The following is a 7,649-nucleotide window of genomic DNA, read 5'->3' as shown; positions in this document are numbered from 1 at the left end:
GGTCTCCAAACTACATCTTTTTTCTTATTACATAAAGATTCAGTATGACCAAACACCTTGCACAGCTTACATTGTGTGGGTAGCCACTCAAACTCAACCAATTGTTCCATTAATTGACCTCTTTCATTCAAGAACTGAATGGATTTCGGGACCTCATCAGCTATGTCAATATCAACTAAAACTCTAGCAAATTGCATCATAGACCTATCCATTGTAACCTTATCCACCATGATTGGTTTGCCAAGAGTACTAACCAAAGCACTAAGGCATTTGGTTCCCCAATACTGAAGCCCCAAACCGGGCAACCTCACCCAAACTGGGATCGATTTAATCATCCTCAAATGATCTAACTCAGCTGTCCATGGCCTAACAATGACTGGTTTTCTATCAAAGTGCAAAACACCATTTTCTAGTACCAAATCCCTAGTCGTTTCGTCCCTAAATTTGACCAACGTATGGCCAGCATTTAGCCTCGCTATTCTCTCTATACCCAGTTTTCCCCACATTCTCTTGATGAAGCCCTCAAAAACAGTGAACGGGGGGTTAGCACCCAAAACCGTACACACTACAGCAGAATTCCAATGAGAAGTTTCAACCATGATTTCTTCTAAATCCACCTGAGCAATCCGATGACCATCCTGAACTAATGGCTCCTCAAATTGTAACCGAGCACCCCCTTGGTTCGGCAACAGATCTTTGAAAGAAGCCCACTTATCCTTAGCTTGATTAGCATAATCATTAAGGTCTTCTTCTTGCTCACTCCATCTCAAACCAGTCTGGGCCAAATCCACCCTATCTCTAATCAAATCACCTTTCACCGACCCTCCGATCTCTGGAAATTCTGCCATTGAATCCTTGAAAACATCCTCCGTCTCAGCTGGAAGAGCATCATCATCGACTACAACCGATTCACCACCCATGCCCACATGTCTACACTCGTCTCCATCCTTGTCCACATTGCCATTATCGATTGAAACTGGCTTCTGGTGTACTCTCTTACGTCTCGCCATGGAGCAGCTTAGAGAGAAACCTCACGCCTAAAAAATATCCCTCCCAGCGAAGATTTATACAAGATGTTAACTGAACTTCTTGTATCGACCAGCACTCTTTTCACCATCATGTTGGCAATTTGAACATCCACGACCAGCGAATTGGAATGTGGGAAACAGACATGCTGGGCGTCACAATCAGAGAAGGTTATTTCACCGTCCTCTATCCGAGCCTTCTTTGATGCCCGGTCCTCCACAGTCATCATCTCGATGTCCTGGTCGTGGCGTAGGGTCCAAGCATATCGTTCCCTTGCCTTTTCGCTGTTTCCCGCAAGATGCGGGCCTCCACAGATGGTGAGTAAGGTGCCAGCCATGGGATCAGGCTGTAAAGGTTGCGAGCGTTGGCGTGTAGGCGCCTGCTCGTTGCCATCTGGAGCCTCTCGTTGGGAAGCCCCCATGGCCTGCACGTATCTTCTCCAGTGTCCTTGTCTAATAAGGAACTCGATTTCATCCTTCAGCTGGTTACACTCGTTTGTATCGTGTCCGTAGTCGTTGTGAAAACTCCAAAACTTGGTGGTATCCCTTTTCGACCTTTCGAATGGCAGCGGGTCTCTTGTAAAGCACACTGGAACTTGTGGCCTGATACACTTCTGCTCGAGACTCGACAAGGGCAGTGTAGTTGGTGAACCTTGGTTCATAATGATTTCCCTTGGCGCACTTGCTCTCGGAAGTAGAGGGTTCGCTATGGGGCCTCTTCCCCCCATTCTTACCGTTGCCATTCCCATTGCCTTTGTCGTTGCCGTTGCCATTGCCGTTGGGCTTTGACCCAGCTTTGGCGAGGTCTTTAGTTCCCTTATCTTTATTTGGGGTCTTTCCCTCGCTGGCAATCGCATCCTTGAGCTTGATGTATCGATCAGCTCGATCCAAAAATTCTTGGGTAGTTTTAACCCCATGCTTCCTGAGGCTACTCAAAAGAGGCGTACGGTGCCTAACTCCTGCAGTTAGGGCCATCATTTTGCCTTCGTCTCCCACTGTTTTGGCTCCAGCTGCGGCTCGCATAAAACGCTGGACGTAGTCTTTCAATGGTTCTCCTTCTTGCTGGCGTATCTCAACCAGCTGGTTTGCCTCAGTTGGGTGCACACGACCCGCATAGAATTTTTCGTAAAACTCCTTTACAAACATCTCCTAAGATACAATACTTGCCGGCGGGAACTTAAAAAACCACTCATGTGCAGCATCAGAAAGTGTTGCAGGAAAGATCCGGCACCGAGCGTCTTCAGACACCTTCTGAATGTTCATTTGTATCTCAAACTTGTTGACATGAGATACCGGGCCACCATACCCGTCAAAGTTTGGAAGTGTGGGCATTTTAAACTTACTGGGAGTCTTCTCCATAGCAATCCTCTGGATGAAAGGAGTGCCCCTTCTCCTATCGTACTCGATGTGAGATGTTCTTCCCCCGACCAGCTGTTGCACTGCTTGGTTCAGGGCATCTATTTGTGCTTGAACGGCTTCAAGAATTTCCGGGGCCTCTGGTGCCGAGGGAATGTACTCGTTGTGCCGTTCTCGGTGGTCGTTGAGTACATCCCTCAAGTCGTCATCTCTCCGCCGTTGCTCGCTGGCTCCGAGCTGGCTAAAGACGTTGTTTTGTCTGGGCTGCCCCCTAGCATTACGTTTCGCTTGTTGGTCTTCTCTAGGTGGTGGGTTTCTGCCTCCACCTCTCTCCTCATTCCTCTGACCGGCATTCCCTCTGCCTGAGTCAGCCTCATTGTATCCATGGCCATCTCTGAACCTCGATTGGATATGGTGGGACCGACTGTCTCCTCGGTTGCCTCCTCGGGCTAGAACTTCCCAAGCGTTAGGGGGAGGCCTACGCTGGTCGGTAGGTCCCCGTGCATTATCATGCCGTGGGGGGCCCCTAACCGCAAAGCCTGTCTCTGAGTTCCTTCTGTTTCCAGAAGGACGCTGTCCCCTGCTCGGTGGGTGCGGCTCTTCACCCCCTTGGCGTCTAGGGTTGCTGCCCGGCCCTATTCTGCCTTGGTTGTGGGGGATTGCCTCGACCAGCTTGGGATGGAGGCTGCATCTCAGGGTCCCTAGGTGGGACATCATCCTGAGGCATTAGTGGCTGGTCCGGCCTTTGAGGGCTCATTGGCTGGATTGGAGGGCTAGGATTGGGACCCCTTTGAGGTGGCCCCTTTGAGGGTTGATCAGGCTGAGAGGCAGGTGCAGCCTGATTCCTAGCCAATTGCAGGGCTGCTTCGAGGGCTGCCATGGCCTCCCTCTGACGACGGTCCATCTCCGCCTGTCTTTCACTCAGTTCTTGGCGCTGACGCTCTATTTCTTGCTGCTGTCGCGCCATGGTCTCCGCAGCACTTTCTTGACTGGCCCTTAGATTGGCCAATTCATCTTGCAATACTCCCAGAGTATTTCTCAGCGTTTCGGAGTCCAGTTCCTCCTCATCAAACTCCAAGTGTGGCTCATCCTCAGCCACGTTCGGAGGAGGAGGTTGAGATGGTGTAGCGCCAGCCGCCTGCCCAGTCTTCCTTGTCGTCTTTGCCATTAGTGCTTCAACAACCTCGTCTCAAGCTCTAAATGAAAGCACCAAAATGTTGACCCTTGTTTTGGTCAACTGACACGGAGTCAAATGCTTGATGTGATGGAAGGTATTGAAATAGATCTAATGGAAAGAACAGTAAACGACACGACAAATTATAGTGGTTCGGCCCCACGAATTGGTAATGACCTACGTCCACTTAAGCTATTATTGATATTGATTCTCAAAGGAGTGATCAAAGAACTAGGGTTCTCCGAGTTTCACAAGCCTTAGAGGGATGAATAATGCAATCGAAATATAATAGCTATAATTCTCTTGTAAAGCATAAACTCAGAATTAGCCAAAAGGTCAAAAGTCCCTCCCTTGAGCTATTTCTTCTCTATTTATAGGCTCAAGGAGGATTACATAAATTTGTTACAAATATTCTTTCCTAAATAATCGGATACTCAGGAATTATGGGAGATAATCTCGGATATGATTACAATCGCATAAGATCTTCTCAAAATATACGGAGTATACGACCAAGCTGGTCGTATATAAAATCCAAATGTTATGCCAGTGGAACCTCCCTGGTCGATAGTCAAACAGAACATTTGCCAAGTGTCAGCCACGTGTTAAAAATGTCTGCCACGTCATCCACGCCTATTTTTTGGATAACAGCTGTCAATAAGCTAAGTCAATTCTTAGCCTCTCCCAGGGCTCCTCATCTCAATGCTGCGCATCGTATCCTTCAATATTTAAATGGCACTCCTGGCCAAGGCCTATTTTTTTTATGCTAAATCTCCTCCTCACATCAATGCTTATGCTGAAACTAACTTCAACTGTGAAGATCTGTCTTTCAAAAAATTTACAGATGCAGATTGGGCTTCTTGTAGTGATACCAGACGGTCTATGTCTGGTTACTGTGTCTTCCTTGGACAATCCCTCATCTCATGGAAATCTAAGAAGCAAACCACTGTCTCTAGATCGTCAGCTGAAGCTGAATACCGAGCTATGGCCAATGCCACATGCGAGATCACTTGGCTTCTCTCCTTGCTGAAGGACTTTGACATTCAGCATACTCATCCCGCCATTCTTTATTGTGACAACACGGCTGCTATACACATCTCGGAAAACTCAGTGTTTCATGAACGGACGAAGCATATCGAGATCGATTGTCACCTTATTCACGAAAGAGTTCTAGACAGTTCCATCAAGCTTATTCATGTCCCCTCAAAACACAATCTTCCTTATGTTCTAACAAAGCCCCTGTTTCCAAATCAGTTCAATGAGTTAATCTCCAAGATGAATGTCAAAAATTTATACAATTCATCTTGAGGGGGTGTATTAGGAGTAGTTGTTGTAACAGTTTATGGTTTGTTATTCTCTGTTGGGGTTATTAGTTGTATCCTCTTGGGCCTATTTATTTGGGGTCTTTGTGTGGTAATAATATTGAGGCTTTTTCTATTCTTGTTCTTGGGCTTTTGCTGTGTAATAGTGTAAGAGTTAGTGCATCATTCACCTTGATGACAAGGTTTAAATTTGGGAACAATTGATAAGTTAATAACTAAATTATTTAGTTGTTAAAATTGTGCAAGTAAAAACAGTTCATAGTTTTTTACTTTGTTAATTTGTTGAGTTGTGTTAGAATTGTTAGGAAGTTTGAAGTGTATAAAAGGGTTCTAAGTGGATGGTAATAATCATTTTTCGACTTCTGGGAGAGTGGCTATCTCGAATTAGCTAATTGTTCTGGTTCTTTATATGTACTTGTCTTAGTCTCTTAATTAGAGACTATGGTTTATGAAATAAAGATGAATTTTATATATTGATTGAGAGTTATTGCAGAATTCTATCATATAATAATATAAGTTTCATAGTTAATAATAAAGTAATTTTCAAATTAATTAGATGAATTCATCAAAATTTTATTAAAATATGATAAAATAAAATAAGTACTGTGTATAAATTAAATGACATATAAAACAAGTTTTTTTTTATTCTTCACAATAAGTAAAGTAATCCAAGAAGGCTAACAACGATCGAAAAAGGAAGAAAATAAATAATATATTTTAAATAAATGAAAATTGGAAAAAATTACTAAACTTATAAAAAAATATTTATCATCCAATGGTTAATAATAAAGCAGTTTTCAAACTAATTAGATAAATTTATCAATTTTTTATCGGTAAAACAAAATAAGTACCATTGTTACAAATTAAACATATATCTCTTCTATATAATAAGTGTGTAGATAACAGATTTTCTTGGTTTTAACAGTTTTTTATTTTTTTAATGTTAACTTTAACAGAATATTCTTATATTTAATGGTAGTTTGTAAATACTTAAACTTAAATAAAATTAATTAATTAATTAAAATAAGATATTTTTTAGATATTTTACAATAATAATTATTTAAAAATAATAAATAATTAAACAAATCAAAATATGATATTTTTGAGATATTCTACAATGATAATTATTTAAAAATAATAAAATCATATGTTTTATAACTTAAATAAAATTTAATTAAACTTAAATTCACTTATTAGAATAATATCATATTAAACATATAATATGTTGATGTCGTTTTTTGTCAACTTAAAACGTAGAGCAAAGAAACAATAGGAACTATGGCGCAGATGAATAATACAGTAAAACAACAAGAATTTTACGTGGTTCAACAGTTAACTCTGTCTAGTCCACGAGTCAATTTTATTAGGACTTTAGAAATTTCAGGAAATCCTTCAGGGATGAATTCTCCAGAAATTCTCTCAAGATATCAAAGATCCGTCCCTCTACAAATGTTCATGACCTCTCTATTTATAGAGGGTTCTCAGAGTTCGTTCCCACATATTTCGGGAAGATACTCCTATTTATTAATGAAAATAATGATATTAAATTATGTAACTCCTATATACAAGGAAACGTCCCCTAAAGACCAGGGGGCATATAACAGGCTTGTTAATATCCCTTTAATGTTGGGATGTTACAACAATAAATATCTTTCAAATGCATGGACTGCGTCTCATCAGATGACCCATTAAGTCGTTCGAGGTCGGCAATCAGCATCATGTCGATCCTGGTCTATAGATAAGTTATGAGCTAGGCACCTTTCCCCAAGACCAGCTCGGAGAAGGTAAATACCACCAAGGCTATCACACTCCGAGCTTATACTTATGCCAAGCTTGGGCTACTCGATCCGCAGACACCCGACATCAGGGTATATCTCGATGCTAAGTTCTTTCGAGCTCAGAAAGAACTTCGAGGTTAAAAAATGTCTCCGAGGTTGCAATCTTGATTCGAGGGTTCGACACATGGGTCATGCATATGCATTTCAGATATTTCGAGCTCACAATTGACGAGTCCAGCTTTCGAGATCACAATCTCGGGGATCTCGAAATTTGGGTATAACATTTTGCCCCCTCAAAAGTAGTAGTTCGAATCCTATGAGAAGGAAACTTTTGAACTACTTCCTTAGGGAACCATTCTGTCACACACGCGTCAGCTGGGTATTGCTTACTCAAGGTACTCGAGTGCCTTGAAACTCTGCCCATGTTCGTTCGCCTACCAACTTTATGGTACCATCATGTCATTTGTCCCTGGCTGTCGGATCTGATATGGAATCTGGCCAATGGCTCAAATTAATTCAACTTTTACAATCCCTGAGGGTCTATAAATATATCCCATTTCGTCTTCTCCATTTTTTCTTCACGTTCAACTTCTCAGAGAGAAAAAACCAGACACTTCTTTGCCTAGTTCTTGCATGTTCTCTAAGCCGAGAAGACAAAGCACGGTTGGAATTTTTGATTCAGTGAGATCGCACTTGCAACCACTCATTCAATCATCTGTTTCTCTGTTTCCATCGATCACATTGTGTAAGTTTTCAGTTTATGGATTCTTTACATTATACATGTACGTTTTTTTTTTTGTATGCTTTTGCCTCTGTTACACCGTGAGTGCTAGGATTTATACTAGTTTAGTGCACTAGGATTAGGGTGCTTCGACTGATAGACATTAGTCTCAAACCCAGTTTCTGCGAAAGAAGGTCCAAAAATGGTTCCTTTTCTGGGTTTTCAAATTTTAGAAACCATATCTTGCACACCAAGATATCGGGTACAAAATCAGGG

This window comes from Humulus lupulus, chromosome X (assembly GCF_963169125.1).
Source record: "Humulus lupulus chromosome X, drHumLupu1.1, whole genome shotgun sequence".
In the NCBI taxonomy this organism is placed as follows: domain Eukaryota; kingdom Viridiplantae; phylum Streptophyta; class Magnoliopsida; order Rosales; family Cannabaceae; genus Humulus; species Humulus lupulus.
The sequence above is the reverse complement of the archived record's forward strand: the minus strand, read 5'-3'. Positions refer to the sequence as shown.